General features: G+C 32.0%; 1 long non-coding RNA gene across 1 annotated transcript; it reads left to right on the forward strand.

The window, feature by feature from the left end:
• Positions 1 to 10,818: 10,818 nt before the first annotated feature.
• LOC147065411 (uncharacterized) lies at positions 10,819 to 11,588 on the forward strand. Its single transcript, XR_015071805.1, has 2 exons — positions 10,819 to 11,141; positions 11,437 to 11,588. It is a non-coding gene; the product is annotated as an uncharacterized LOC147065411 (long non-coding RNA).
• The last annotated feature ends 6,109 nt before the right edge of the window (positions 11,589 to 17,697 follow it).

Raw genomic sequence — 17,697 nt, forward strand, 5'->3', positions numbered from 1 at the left:
GGCGTACTATACCTGTTTTATATCGTACATAGTACCTACGCAAACGAAAATTATAGTACAAATACTATAATTATAGTACGGTTGGCAACACTGCTGGTGCTGCCATCTTTTTGTCGCCGAATTATAGTACGGGCCAGTGATGCCAACCGTACTATAATTATAGTACAATACTATAATTTTGATTTCGCGTAAAATGTAAAATACTATAATTTTACGCCAAATATACCAAAATACTATAATTTTAAAGGATTTAAGACGAAAAATGTTCCTGTACTATATATTTTTCAGAAATACTATAATTTTTACGCCTTTGTACTATAACCAGCATAAAAAAATATGGCAACACTGGTACGGGTCCAAGAAAAATATTTCGGTTAAATTTATGGTACACGTTGTCATCGTTGAAAATTCGCACCGTGAGTGTAAAACATGGCATCAGCAAATTTTTCAATTTCGAGATTAAATGCAAAACAGCTGCAAAAGTCGTGAACTTGATAATGTAAAAGTGAAGTAACTGAAAGAACATGCAATATAATGTAGATATAAACCAAATATTATGGTTTTTTTTAGTCCTAATAAAACGAAGACTTCAAACCCTAATATATCCAAAATATGTCTTTTGCAGATGCCTTGGTTTTACACTCACGGTGCGATGTATCTAGGTGTTGTGTTTCTCACAAAAAGAATATGGACAAATTGAGAAATTTCGAGGCCATTTCTATTAATACCTCTTCCGACCAAAAATGATTGCCGATGAATTTATGACAACTTGACTCGCCAAATTTTCTTTTATTACGAAATTTAATCGAAATTAAATCTTTAAGATAACAAACATTTTTTCCAATATTCTAAGTTATACTATTTTGGGCGTAATATAGTACGCGGACCAAAAATATAGTACATAGTACTATAACTATAGTACTGTTGTCAACACAGTTTAACGTTGTAGCTAGGACTCAGTGTTGCCAGCCGTACTATAATTATAGTATTTGTATTATAATTTTGGTCCGCGTATTATTCTCTTCTTTACCATGTCCGATCCTAATATGATCATATGGGCCTGCACAGAGTAGAGGTTTGTATTAACAGATTTTTTTTTGTTTTTACGAGAAATGGATGTCAGCCACTTGCCCAACCTATTAGGTCCATACCCTGACTCACGCACAAATTGAAAAACAATATGTCTATTTGTCAGACCCAGGATTCGAACCTGGGACCCACGGCGTGATAGTACAACGCTTAAGCCACGCGGCCACCTATCTTACAGGTATCTTCTTCTTCCACGGCGCTACAACCTGGGGTGGGATTTGGCCTCCTCCACAATCGCTCTCCACTCACTCCGGTCTCTCGCCACACTTCTCCAGTTACCGGGTCTTCCTATATGAATCCAGTCCACTTCTACGGCGTCAGCCCATCTACTTCTTGGACTGCCTCTGTCCCTCGAAATAGAAAATCTTACGAGCCGGAGCGCTGAATATTCAAAAAATATCAAAGTGGGTTAGATATTTTTCGGATATCATAAGGGCGATATGCCTAGTAATCAGGGTTTCATTTACGCTTGAAGGGGCCCTGCGCTAATACACATTACCCCCCCCCCCCCCAATACCACATTAAATGTAGTTTTTTTGTAAAATACCTACTCTTTTTTTGCAAATCACTTATTTGTCATCAATGTTCTTATAATTGGGCTCTTATATTCAAAATTCTAGAAGCTCGTACATTTGTGTATTCCTTTGCTGCAAGCTTCTTTTGTGATTTCAAATTATTTTTCAGGTTCCAGAGACCTACTAATTTAGGGTCCCGGACCTGTAGCCCCTTTAGCCCTTTGGTAAATTCAGCTCTACTTGTAAGGGTAAACAATTGCAAATTTGGAGCACATCTGAAGTCTGAACAGCCAGACTATATTATAGGTCTTTGTAGGACAAGTCAAATAATAAATAATATAAATCTTTTGTCAGCGCCGCAGGCGAAATTCTTTCCCACGAAACAGTTCTTCGAAAAATTATATTATCCTCTATTTATTCATTGTCTGTTTGCCGGTCCTTAACGTGTGGAACACCTAAGCAGCGCATTACCTACATACCCTTCGAGACGTGACTGCTCTATGGCATCACCAGAGAAAATATCGCCCCTAGCCAGAGTTAATGGCTATCCCAATTTTTTTTGATAATAATTTAGGACCGCCAATCAGTGGCGGCTCTAGCATATTTTAGTAAGTGGGGTCAGATGGCGTGAAATATCATTGAAATACATATATGTATACATAATTAATGTCAATCAAAACGTATATTCTATTTTTATTATTATTTTGAATTCTAACATTAATTGTGTCTACTTAAGTCATTTATTTTGTATAGTAGCTGTTGCTTTAGATTCTATAAATAATTCAAAGAAAACATACCTTTTGTAGCTATTACTTCATCTTCATATGCCTCCTGTGTCCGAAATAGTCTTATAATTAAATTCTACTCTTCTATTTTTTAGTTTGACGAACCGGTCAATCACTTTGTTGTTGAAATCAGGAACGGACTTTTTGAATTCGTCTTCTATTCATAACATGGAAAGCGCATTCAGCCGTTCCTCACCGATTGTATTTCTTGAAGATGTTTTTATACGTTTCAGCGTCGAAAAACACCTTTCTGATTCTGAAGTCGTCATTGGGATCGTAATAATAATTTCTAAAAGTTTGGTGACTTCAGTAAATATCTCTTTTACATTATTCTCGTCCAATGACGCTAAGAGAGAAGCGGCGGATTTTACATCACTAGTGAGTTCGTCATGTCCATAGAGAATTTGTAATTCTGTTCTTAATTTATTTTAAAGTAGAAATGGATAATATTTAACCGCTATAATATCAAAGTCTTTATCGGGAAATTTTTTTGAAAAATCTTTGAAACATCTCACATCCACCAATCTTGCAGCGGTAAGATGGTCAGTATTCGAAAATCTATCGCTGACGTGCACAACAATGACATCGCATACTTCTTTCATCACGCGCTTTAAATCACTAGCGGAAAAATTTCTTTTACATGTTAAATCAGCGTAGAGGTCTCCCAATTCATTCGTTTTCTCTCTTATTTTTAATATGGCTGCTTTAACGTGTGTTATAGCTAAGTTTGCTGAAATATTATCTATGGAAACTTTTTGAAGTTTTTGAAATAAAATGTCAACTTCCGGCATAACTTGCGCGAAAAATGAAAGAAGACAGCAGAATAACCTATCGTATAAAAGATTTAAGAGTCCACATGCTTCACTTAAAGTTACCGCATCCCACCCTGGATCTTCTTGAAATTTCAAAAAACACTCCCGCATCTCATTCAAATTTTCATAAACAGCGTATGAACGCCCAGAAAATTTCCACCTTGTTGCGCTAGGTCTTGGCATCCTCTGGTTCACAACATTGTCTAATAAATAGGTGCGTTTCGTGGACATTGAGAAAAATGATGAGAACCCAGAAATATTACCGAAGAATATTTTTAGTTCCTTGTGTGTTTTCGAACACAGTTGCTGCATTACAAGGTTCAATTAATGAGCGCAGCAATGCACAAAATGTGCGTATGGGAAATCAACCTTAATCTGTGCCTGTACACCATTTAAATTACCTTTCATTACTGCCGCCCATCATAGGTTTGAGCTATCAATTTCTCGCGATTGATTCCACATTCACTCAGTACTAACTTTATTTCTGCTGTCAGGCCACTGGCCGATTTATCCACTAGTTTAGAATACTGCACAAGTCGTTCAGTAACCGTCCCAAGTTTAGTAATATACCTTAGTATTATAACCAACTGTGCTTTACAAGAAACATCGGTTGTTTCATCAGCTTGGATTGAAACAAAATTCGTGGTAGGTATCTACTCTTTGAGGAGTTCTCTATATAAATCGTACATGCAGTCCAAAAGTTCATTTTGAATTGTTTTTGAAGTCCCTTTAAATGACGGCGAATTTTCGTAATAGTTTTTTAATATTACATCATCTTCACATAGTAACTGGAACACTGAGCGAAACACTCCCGGCTTTAAGGATTCGGAAGTCTCATCGCGGTCACGGATTCCAATTTCGCACGAACCACAAAGTCTTAACACAGAAATTATTTTTGATAGTACATATCTATTTTTGTCAACTTCTTGATTATGGCGTTGAATATTACGCCTATATACACTGTCTAATTTTTCAACAATGTTTGATTTACCAAAAAGTTTTAATGTCACAGCATTTTTCATGTGAGACGACGAAGTTTCGTGTGAAGTTAGCCTCTCTGATAAATGTTTTAAATCTGAATAACCAGATTGAGCCCAAACACTTTCACCACCAAAAATTAAACAAGGAAAACAAAATAGTCTTTTTAAGGATACACTTGCAGTCAACCACGTTTTTTTTAGTAAACCATTCCGATTTAAATGTCATTTTTTTTTGGTTTCACTAGTTCATACACAATAACTAAATCACTAGGTTGGTAAGGTCCTAATCGTTTCACTTCTAGTTTATCTTCAATAATGTAAATGTACTGAACTTATATTTCAATAAATAATCCACCTCATACATCATAGTACCTACTTAATATTATTTATCAAAATTATTTTAGTAACGTGAGATGAAAACTATCTACAAATTTCAAAAATCAAATCTTAATCAAGCTTCACAATACTAATAGAGAGTATGTATTAACAAATATAATTTAAAACTTATTTTAATATATGGATGACCGTTGATCACTGAGTACTGTACTGTACGTCTGACTGGCAAACTAAAACAACTTGTGACAGGATATGCCCCGACCAACAAGATAATATAATAATAATATGTACGTCAACTTTTACCTAGGTAGGTACTAACATTTTTTATGTAGGAGTGGGTATTTTGAGTGGCTACCCCTAGGCAGCACCAATACATGTAAGCGGGTAGCACAGCCGATATTATTTAAGTAATCTTTTAGCATACTAGGTACACATGTCCAGCATGGTCGCTGTTCACTTCTAATCCGCCAGTCGCTGATGACACGCTCAACGGTTACCGCCACTATGCCTCCAATTTAATAAAAACTAGGAGAAACTGTACAAATATATCGCCGTGTATTGTGAAAATATGTAAAAATATTTATATGAAGAAGAAAAAGAGGCTATGGGACTAATTTACATTCTCCTCCTTGCCCCCCCCCCCCAATAATAAATCCTGGGTGCGCCACTGGATGGCAGCACTAGGATCAGTGATTGAAAACTCGCAACCTGCGGGTTTTGATGTCTAAATGTAATTTAATAAAGTTTAGTTTTGTTGTAATTTGCCAACGAAGAGTTTTTTTAAAAGGGGCAATCGATTTTAACAGGACAACAATGTTATTATCTCGTAAAATAATTTGGCTTGATATTATGTTATAATTTAGAAATTAAACTAATAAGGAAACGAGATAGTTTGGTATGGAGAGAAAAAATAAATAATATACTAATTATTAAATTAAATATAATAATATATTTTATGTAGGTACCTACTGTACAAAAACATCTTGGCTACGCTTCCAGGCGCTGTTGTTTACTAAATGGGTGGAGCTTATTAGTTTATAATGGAAGTGCGATTAAAAATGGGCGGAGCATGTTAGTTCACAGTTTTAACGCGTAGCCAAGAAGATGTTTTCGTACTATATACATCGCACCCCCAGTAAAATACTGTAGTAAGTCAAAAATTGGCATTTTGCAGGAGAGCCATTTGAAGTTTCAAATATTCTTTGTAATTACAGGAAAAGTCTGAATGTAAAAATTATTACTCATTTTTATGGAAAAACATGATCTATTTTCAACTGTATTCATCATTTTTCTCTAAAACATATACAAACGGAGATATTTGAATATTTCTGAGTTACGACTGTATTTTATTAGGATATTTGACAATTTTATGGTAAAATTTGAATCAACTCAATACTTTCTATGTAAATTTCCCTACCATCACTCTAATAATTTCAACTAATTTGTTAGGCACTGTAAAGGAAGGTTTTCAAAATATTAAGTTATGGTACAATCTTTAAAGATTTATTGAAAAAAAAGAAAAATACAATTATTAGTTCAAAACAACAAAAAAATACTTAATTATTTAATTTAATGGGAAAATAATTTTTTTAAATACGATTTTTAATTTTTAAACATCACTTGGAAGAGAAGCAAAAAATCATAATAAAATTCACGGTGTTTAGCGGTGCAGAGGAAAGCAAATGCTTCTTTTTAATTGTCGTTATTTTTGGCCACTCTTGATATGCTTTGGATATATTGAGACCATCCATTGGTAACGGTTTGCCTATTTGCTGTTGTCGAACATTCAATTTCCTACATTCTTCATAATAACTGGTTTTAAAAAAAATAATGTATGGATAGTCTCTGTCTACTTTTATAACTTTAATCTTCTGCCACAAAACTTTTTCTACATTTTCATCCGTGTTGTAATGTTTACCGATTTCATCTGCTAGTTTTTTCATGTTGAGAAAATTATTTGTCGTCATGGGTTTAACTATGTATGGTTGTCCTGTTTTCTTACTTGTTTGTACAATGGTAATCATTTGGCTGGGCACAAATATTGGTCCACTTTTTAGAGCCCTGGTTTTCTGCTGCTCAATTGTAGAATGGACGATATCGCCTTCATTTTGTTTATGCCCGGTGACCAAAAACTTATGAGAGATCGTTGTATTTTTTTGTGAATTCCCGGTGGCATATAAATACATTGCAGCAATGTATTTATTTTTATTCTGCCCGGCACAATTGTCACTGTAAAAAATAAAATGCTCATTGTGGTGATATTTTTTACATGCATTGTAATCGAGTACACAGCTACCAATTTTATTGGATCCTCATGCAGCTTGACTCTCGTCCCACATGTATCAGTTTGCAATATTTTCAGTGATATTATAGACTGTACGATTGTACATTGCCAAACTTTCGTTTATAATAGAAAGTTGACACATTTCCGCAAGGAAGCGGTAAAACAGCCTGCAAATCATATACAGCTACATTAATGACGCTATTTTGGCCATTAGTTCGGGACTCTGCTACGTCTTTGATCTTTTCATCCCTTGCCTCTTTTTTCCAGGTTGATGTGTCTCATATTTTTCTTGAAGTTGTTTTTTTTCATCTGGTGGTGAAGAATTATTGTAGGTATAGGTCGCATTCAACGCACAAATCTTTTTTTAGGCTTAAAGAAGCCAATATTAAATTCGTCATTAAATATAGATGCGTATAATAGTGTTCTTTTCCAAATGGCATATTGCTGTCAGCTGGTTGTTTTTTGTATAACCGATACATTTCAGCAATTGTTAATTTACCATCTAAATACAATTTGGACGTCTGTGCACGCAAATAATGTTACTCGATCACTGGGAAAGACTTAATGTGAGCTCTTATATCATTTTTTTAAACATCACTAATTTTTTTGTGATTTTTGTGATCTCTTTGTTCTGGAATTGGCGTTCCGGAAAGAAGATCTCTTGTTTTCCATGCAGTGGAGCAGTACTTTTCACTCACCCCAAATGTGTTGATAAAGTATTTTTTGCATACTTCTTGTATTTTACTTCCATTTAATTGTTGATAACAAAAATTGTTGCCTCTGCTGCTTTCAGTTTTTTTTTGTTTGAATACTTTGGAACAATAATATCAATGCAATTAGTGAGAAAATTACGCTGTATCTCAAGATTTTCCTGTAGAAACAGAGTTACAACAGTATTTTTTTGAAAAGTATTGTTTTAGTTTTTTAGAAAGCTTCTTGTAAAATACTGTCGTAACTTAGTTACAACACTATTTTATTATCTATTCAACAGTTTTCGGAAAGTAATGTACTGTATTAAGTGCTTTCTCTCCGACACTATTTGAGTTTGAGATACGATAGTATTTTATTAAAATAGCAAAAAAAAATACGAATCCAACCACATCCATAACTCTAAAACGCCCATTTCAGACTTACGACAGTATTTTACTGGGGGTGCGACATATTTACACCATGATAGCTTATAGTGAATCAAAAGCACAAACAAATGAAAATATGTTTATAGATGGGCGAAAGTTAGCAAAATGTATTCACGAGTTGATCAATGTCGTGTACGTAGTTGTTTCCTTCGGAGAATTTAATCAAATATACGGCTGCTGCGGCAGTGAAATATTAAATAGGTAGGTATTTGACCCGCTAATTAGTTTCCAATTGCGATTTTGACCAACTACCCACCTAGGCAGTGTTGCCAAGTCAAAATTTAAAATTTCAGTAGAATGTGACAAAAAAATTCAGTAGATTTGACAAAATATCAGTAGATTTCAGATTCTGAATACCTACTCATTGAATGACCAATTCTTTTCTGGATTTTCAAAAAATTACACGTAAAGTGATTAACGTCCCGTTTTTTTAGAGTAAAATACCGCATAAGGTAATTAACGTCTCGTTTTTTTAGAAAAAAATCAGAAAGTTCAAAAATAATTAGCGAGGGCTTTAAGAAATATTCCATTGCAAACTTATTTTCCAAATTTTCATTGCATTTCATTTCATTTCAGTGCATTAATCATGTCAAGTTTACTATTAACATAATCATGAATTTTCTCACAAATATTATGGAAAACACAAATATTAGTAGATTTTAGAAAATGCAATAAGTATATCAGATAGGTATGATTAAAAAATAAGGAAAGAACTCACCTTGTGCAGATAACAAACGACCTTGATGCACTTTAGAATATTATGGTCTTGTAATAATAATTATGAAATAAAATAACAATAATAAAACTATTCATCACCATCTATTTATTGTTTGTTTTCGTTATTATTGTTTTCTACACAAAATAATGTTAGTTTATAATACGATTTATCACTAAACTTAAGTAGGCACCTAGTTATTTTTATATCACTGGTTTCACGATTACTACTAAGGACAATTTAAAATGTTTTCTGAATAACAAATGAATCAGGAAAAATATTTTAAGAAGTTCAAAAATAATAGGTATCAATATTAACGAACTTGTATTAATAATTTTAATATTGCTATAACTGCTGCTATCGGAGAATGCTAGAATAAAACTGCTGAAAATTAAGGGCACAGTAGAAACCATTTTCGACTGTCTAAACTCTAAACAATCTGATGAAAACAAAACTATAAAAAGTAGGTACTAGGTAGGTACCCAGTTGTTCCTTGTTCGAGTTTCGAGATCCCATTGTTTGGTGTAATTAAAATAATTCCTTATTATAGAAAGGAAATCTCTCCATTCGCGATGTTTTATTCAGTTTTATTTTCATTCTAAATATCATGAGAAAGTTTTAGTTATAGATATGCCACCATAAATTGTCCCGTTTTCGAATTTAGTACTAAGCTCACCACAGTATAAAAAATATTGAATGATATATCAAAATCAGCATGTGGCGCTCTCACTAATCGGAAGACTTATAAATTGTTATATCATATAATTATGTACATTCACCTTTACTTGCTGAAAGGTTCTTTAGAAACCTGACCTAAAATTTAGAATTGCTATTCAGTAATCAATACCTAACCAAATTAAATGTTCAAATTTACTTTATGTACCTGAGCCGGATCCAAAAAGTATCATTTATTCGAACTTACGTGCATAAGAAAAATATTTGAAACCAGAAGAAAAAAGTTTTTTTGCGTTCTAAAAAAAATATTTGTGGACAAAAACCCTTTGTACTAACAATGATTGAAATGTTTGAATAATGTCTCTTGTTCTTTGGTTTCCTTCTTATCAGCTTATCACTTAACAATGATGCAATTGTTCATCCCCATTAAATTTTATTTTTGCTGGTCACACATAGCATAGCATTAAAATATAATGATTTATGAGTCATGTTACGTTATGGTGTGACGTTTTACGTAATAAATAATAATAGGTAGGTATTAATTTATTATTTTCTAAGCAATGATGATGTCAGTGGGTTAAAATGCCAGTATTGGGTAGCGTAACAATGCGTCCTTTGTTAATTTAGAAGCGTGTATCCAAATCAACAAAGGCGTGCGTAAATCTTTTCAACTTTATTAATAAATTCACCATCAGTTGACTTAAAAATATGGGGAATAGCCAAATATCAGTAGATTTCATGAATTTCGAAAAAAAATCAAAAATTCAGTATATTGGCAAAAAATATCAGTAGATCTACTGAAATTTCAGTAGACATGGCAACGCTGCACCTAGGTACTGGAATGGTTTTATCGCTACGCAAGTCAGAGAATAATAACAGTATTGCTGTATTAAATCTTTGTTTTCCATACAAGTTTTCAGAACAATTTGTCTATAAGCTTTATAATCAAAAAAATAAAGATCATTATTAATAATATTGTATTGTATTTGTAGTTAAATCTGCTCTGAATTGAAAATTAAATACTTGGAAGAGTTTTTAAATGTGTATTATGCTATATCAAAATGGAAGTCTCTAACATTACACAGGACAAAAGCTCTTTCACATTGTATCAAAAAAGTGTCCTGCTGTAATAGTAGGATGATATATTTTATTTTAGTTATACGGTGACCATGATTTTTTAATCCATGACGAAGATATTTAAAGCACTATTATGCAATAATTTTAATCTGAACATTTTATTATCTACCTTCTGTTAACTTTAGTTTTTTTTACTTGGGCTGTTATTACAGGTAATATGTAAGAATGTTAGGTTGATAATAATTCAACGCAGCATAATTTGAATTTTTGAAAAAGCCTTGATAACTATTATTATTAATAATTGATATTACCTCATATAATTACTTAAGATGAACACAGTACTTTATTGTTATTATTATTAATTATATATAAAAATTTATTGTCTTGTCAAAAGAGGTTTGGTGGTTTTATTTTATCTTTCGTTTTGTCACTATTGGCAGCACTACGCCTTTTCGACTGTCACTGTCAGATGAGTGTCAGATTCACGAGATTCGAGAAATCATAATATTGTTTTATTTAACATCGAATTGAACTTCCAAGCAATACCGAAATGTATACTTTGATTTTTTTCATTATCTGCACTTTTAGTGTTGGATACGCAGAAGCATCTCAAGGATTTGATTTCGGCGACTTTGTTGCCCTCTGCCTTGGTTTGTCTATAAGTATTGCTGGTGTCCTCGCCTGCTTGGGGTCTTACTCGAGGAAACTAGCGAGAAATGAATTCATGTAATCCAAATGTAAGTCCGATATATTAACTACGGACCAATTATTTGGCTCCTGTAAGTTATCGTCCAAAAGTTCTGTCAAACCTAAAAGAATAATAACTAAGTACCTTTTGTTGATCTTCGTGGTACATCCCAAAACTAAATATTTCCATTAATACCTGTCTGAATACGTACCGCATCTACAGATGCATTTTGTTCACTTTTCGACTATATAATATATTATGTTTGAACAATTATTGTCTGGCCATTTATTTAATTGTAATTGTAAAACTAATTCATTTTCACCGATTGTATCCTTTTTTTTCAGAAAAGATTTGCAGAGGATATTATTACAAACAGCCATCATACGTGGCTACAATATGAATTGTAGCAAGTACCTACTATTATTTGAAATTTTGAATTGTAAAATAAATTTTGTAATGTATTTTGTAAAAAATAAAAATATGTCATAAGTAATAACCTTTTTTAATTTTTCCATCATTCTACAATAAAAACAAACCCACAGTGAAATAGTTGCCACTGAAGCCGTCGGTGCAGGTTCGAATCCAGAATCTGGCGATAATCACATGTTAATTCAATGTGTTTGATCTAGATTCTAAAGTAGTGATGAAATTTTGGGGAACTTTTACCTAACCAGCGCATCTATTCTATACACAAGACTGCTTTCGGCCGCTACAACAGCTATCTAGGGTAGGGAAGTATCGCAGTATTAGTGCTTATTGTAACAATTACAATAAGTTAGTTGTAATTGTTACAATAAGTGCTATGTTTTAACAGCACCTCTCTTGGCTATGCTAAATTTCAGGGCGAGATAGTCAGTTTTGTCTCTTTAGGCGGCTAACTTAGTGTAATTGTTACAATAAGTGCTAACACTTAGACACTTTCCTACCCTAGATAGCTGCCGTAGCGGGCCGAAAGCAGTCTTGTGTATAGAATAGATGCGCAGATGTGAAGACCACATAATGAGTGATTATTTAAAGCTTAACTTCTTAAGATGAATAGATTTTAATCATCTAAAGACATTTCAAAAGTAAAAAATACTAACAAAGCCATCTGTCTCTTGAGTATTACAACTTAATTGAATTTACCTACACTTTGCTTGTACACATGAGCTTAGTACTAAGTTACTTATAATGCCGAGTAGCGTTTACAGTAGTCACAAAAAGTATGCATCTGCTCTTATTTGTCACTGAACAGTATTTGAGTGGTTAATGTATTGCGAGTATGAGTTATTATGGTGGGGGTTCGTACCAACGATTAGTAAATAGGATGGATTTCTATTCACTCGCACTGGCATTTTTGCTAATGATTATTATTATTCGGCCTATGTATATGTGTCGGCATTAGTGCCAGTAATAATGATTACTACAAAACGCGTGCAAACAAGCCCATAGATAGACTGTATCTGAATCTTTTACTATGCAAAGGCTCGGGATAATCAAAAGTTTTTTTGTATGTAGTTTGACACGACATCTATAGTAAGATCCGAATGGGGCAGCCTTCACTTCCCTGAGAAAAGCAGAGGATTGGAAAGTCTTGGTCGCTCAGAAAATGACTGAATTTCAGGGTGGTAACGATTCTCAGCCATAAGAGAACCACCAAGAAGAGACAAAATCAGTAAGCAGTGGCTGTATAGATATATGCGCAAGTAAGCTTCTCTAATTTGTATATGAAAATTGTCTGGTGTCATATCACTCATGCTGTATCAGGTTGTCTCAGTCGGCCCACCCTTCCGCTTTTTCTCGTTGCTCACCTTAATTAAGTACAATGTGCAATATTTAGAATGGGTAGGTGAAATAAAACACAAATATAATTTGAACAATAAATAATCCCATTTAATTTAGTTAAACAGTTAGACATAAATATTTTATTATCTATCTTATTTCAAGTGATCAAGTAAAAATAGTAAACAAATAAAAATAGTTAACAACAATAAAAAGAATAAAACAATAAAAACGCGAACATTAAAACACACAAACATCATAAAAATTAACTCACAAAAGTTGTACATGATAGTCTAGAAGCTTGCCATTACAACACTTAAATGATAAAGAAGTTATCTGAGTTGGCATTTTCTTGGTAGAATTCCATTATTATTTGACTAAAAACAAATATTTATTTCTATAAAAATATTTCCTTATACTCACGACCTTTGTCAAAGTTCAATAGGTCACTAACAAAACGTAGCATAGTTCTATTGTATTTTAACAATTCAACGTATCGGTATATAAGTCAGTATGTATTTTGAATTGGTTTGGTATGTTATTTCGTTAATATATTAATGATTTATGTAAATAAAATGTTTGTATTTCTTAACATACTTGGCAAACGTGTCAGTTGTTAACGTGTGTAATATATATGTAAATGTTTTGACACGAGAAATCACAATTTTCAGTATGTAGGTACTTTGATTATTATATCAGTATAGGAAAAAAATATTTATGAAGAAATAGAATTCTCCGGATAAGGATAATCAATGGCTGTTTTTTATTTTTATATATATAAAAGTTAAACAATAAATCATTGAAAATTTGAACAGCACACCTAATTAAGCAACAATATTAAAATGTTTACTTTGCCTGTCTGAAATTGACCAGATGCTTAAAGTGCTTTTAAACAATCAGTTTTGTTGTGCAATCAGTCTCCGTTTCAGTCGAGCTGTCAGTTATACTGATGTGTAAATGTAAAACTGAAGCGGCCGACTAAAACCGTAAAGGAAACGAGACAGGATGGATTTTACATCAGTTATCGTATCCGTTTTTAGAGTTGCTAGATAAATTGACGTGTAAATTACTGTTGCTGTATTTTTCATACTATTTTTCTAATATCGATTGAATTCTTCAAATATAAGAACTGTATTATACCAACCAATATGTTTAGAAAGTTATTAAAAAATAATAGTCATTTTTGGTGGACAAAAAATACGTAAATATACATTGCAGTTTCCCGACGGAACTGTCAACTGAGACTGAACAGATAACTAAACTGATCGTCTGAATACACCGCCATTTCAAAACTGAACGAACCAAAACGGAAACCTCGACCGAACGGATAACAGCACTGACGTCTAAAAGGACCTTCAGAGGTTTGAAAAAACTATCACCATATCATTGTGACCCACGGAATGCACAAATGGGCTATCCTGGTCAGCTCAAAATAGCTGTTAACAATCAATTCGAAAGGCTTAATTGAAAATCTTTAATTTAAAAATTTCTTTCATGAAGATGTGCCGAAAATTTGAATTCAAATATTTTTGGTTTGTTAAACAAAGCAGTTGGCGCTGGGGCCCTTTGGTGCCTAAAAATATGAAACTTAATGTAATGGAAATGGAAGCATGTGGTGTACTTATTTATAATTATATATTGCAGAAATTTATATATAGTAGTTATGTACCTTCTTAAACAACTCTCTTCTTCAGAAATATTTTAATTAAAATTAAGAATTGCGGAATAGTGTAAGTAGTTAACAGCCATTACATAGGTAAAATTGGAGGGAACTAGGTTGAACCCGGCATGGCATTTTGATAATTCAAATATATGGTGGATTTACTTAGTGGCATAATGCATGTAAAATATAGTTATATTGAAACAATTACCAAGTATGAATTATTTGCGTTGCAATGTTATAAATTTTTAATAAATATCTATTAAAATTTGAATATAAACATAAGCAAAATTGTTAATAGTTAAAATTTGTTTTCCATATTGCATAACAGCGGATTAAATATGAAACTATATTTTATCTAGGTATCTCTAAAAAAACAAATTTTATAGAAATAAAATATATAATTTTACTATAATAAAATATATAGTGAATATTATTCATAACACCATTTATAGAAACATCAGAAAAATACAACATTATTTTAGAATTGACTATCATTTAAAGTTAAACTTAACTTGAAAATGTTGACAGTATCAACTTCAACAACGACATTATTTAAATGCAAGAAATAATCACATACATGTTACATGCTTAAGAAATGCTAATGGCGAGGTTCAATTGTTTTAAAAATTGAAAATAAATTATAGCCATAAAACTATTGGCAGAATAACTTACTACATACATAGGGCAAGATGCAGAGACCCTAAATTGGGTTTAAGATTTAAACTTTCTTTTAAATATCTTTTTATTTACATCCGGTTGTAATATGTAGCTAAAAACTTTTCTAACATCAGAAAGCCGAAATCGGATATTTCGTGACTAACACCACATTTTGCAGCAAAATTTAGAAACGCAAGAAAAAATAACTTTTTATCAAGAATATAGAATTCAAATGAATAAAATATTAAGTAGATTTAGTGAAAAAACAAAAGTATGCTTACTTATATTATCAATTATCGATGACAATATGAAAAAACATCTGACTTGATTTGATTGTTGACCTTATTCGATTTCATTATAATAGTCCAGTATGGATTGTAAAATTTCGATGTTATATAAAATATATACATAAAAGCCATGCAGTATCCAGACGAGAGATTAACTTGAAATTCAGGTTCGCCTATAAATAGGCTTAGTGGTGTTACCACTTGAAATATTTAAATGCCTTTGGACGGAATGCTAGAGAGTTACTCTATCCGAAGTGTGTACAGCTATTAATTATTTTATAGTTTATATAATGTAAGTATGGATTTATGATTATTAAATTTCGATTGTGCAGTTTCCATACTTTTGCTATTGTGGGTCCCGAGATTGAATCCCGGGTCTGGCAAATCACTTGTTGTTTTTAAATGTGTGTTTGAACACAGAGTATGGACCTAATAGGTTGAGCAAAAGGCTAGCATCTAATTCTCGTAAAAACAAATATCTGTGAATACAACCTCCATTACGGGGAGGCTCATGGATTTCTAAAAAAAAAAAAATATGCAAGAAACCATCATGCTGCATTTATTTCTTGTTTAACTATAAATTGCATTACTATCAATGTCTCTGCACCTGGGCCATAGTATACATAATATGTATACTCAGTGCCAAATAGTGTGTAACAAAAAATGCACATCTACTGCAAAATGTTTTTAGATACTGATGATTCCCTGAAATAAAAGTAGTTATTTATACTCACGGAATCACAATTAATTTTAAGTCATCATCCTCATCGTAATCAGATTCAATTATTTTTAATCAAGCTCGTCATTAATTTATGTATGTAATTTAAAACTGATTTTAGTAAAACAATGTAAGTCTTGACTAATATTCAGTGAATATTAACAAAAAAGAAAAACAATTCCATGTATTTTAAACTATTATAACAAAATTATTGCTAAAACATTAAAATGAATAGGAATTATTTCACGATACATAATATTTTCAAAGATATGTCTTGCTAAAAGTGAGCATGGCATTTACAATGAGAGCAGCATATTGCACTGTGGAAATTTGCATTTATTGTATGTAATACATGATACATACGTATTAAAATCAATGTTATAAGTGTTTATGTTCTGAAGTATTCTTAACAACAACACAACCATAATTTCATACTTTGCAAAGATTTAATTTTTAGTCACTTTTAGACATATTTTGTATTAAGTATAGTGAATTATTAGTATCGTTGTGGTTTTGAACCATTCCCTTATTTCTATAATATTAGAAATTTCAAATATGAACTCACATTTTGGTATACTGAAATAACCATCTACAATTTGACATAACACCATAAGATTACAATGGAATTGTATTTTTAAACATGGAAAGGTTGCAGTAATAATTGGCTCGTAAGTTTTATTACTAATGTATTCATTTAAAATCTTATGGACTATCTAATGATCTCTCGGACTACCTAAAGAAGGCATGATTTAGAACTCTTGAGATATACATTATTGTTTATTTTAACTCCAATTATCAAGGCAGTATTGGCATGATTTGAAATCAATACATGAAATTATTGTAAATGTAGGTGAATGAAGAATATACATTATCAGTAACCGATATAGGATAGGTTATTAGCAAACGATCCACCGATACTATCAAAACTGCTCTACAAATAAATTTTACACAAAATTAAATATATTTTTAGCTATGCAAAGCAATGTAGGTAGTTTTTAAAATTTATATAATATGTACGCAAGTGTAAAATATAAAGCAATACGTAGCATTCAAACTCAAGATCGAAATATATGTTCATAACTATTATTACTGCTTTGATAACTGATAACTAATATACATATATGTCGTGTCCGGTAAATTGTATGTAAACAGTTGTGAACATTTATTCAAATAACAGATGGCAGAATATCATTGAGACCGGATGGTACATTTTTTGTCCAGCATTTCACGGAGTAGTAATTTGTATGTATTTTAAAAACAACCGCCATTTATTTGAGATGCCACGCTTGTTTGCAGATATTAATGTTCATCTTATATAAGAACAGAAAGAATTTTGAATGATTCAAAGGTAGGTAAGTAGGTATTTGTAAGTACTTAAATATCATTATTATCAGATATATTTGATACGAATCAATGTCAAATGGTCTAATTCAATCTAATTGGAACATTACTGTCTACAAATCTCAAAAAGCGTTGCATCTCAAATAAACGGCAAATGTTATTAAAATACATACAAATT

The sequence above is a fragment of the Rhyacophila brunnea genome, unplaced genomic scaffold, assembly GCF_057557595.1.
Source record: "Rhyacophila brunnea isolate RB1 unplaced genomic scaffold, BYU_Rbru_1.0 scaffold_6, whole genome shotgun sequence".
NCBI classification, from domain to species: domain Eukaryota; kingdom Metazoa; phylum Arthropoda; class Insecta; order Trichoptera; family Rhyacophilidae; genus Rhyacophila; species Rhyacophila brunnea.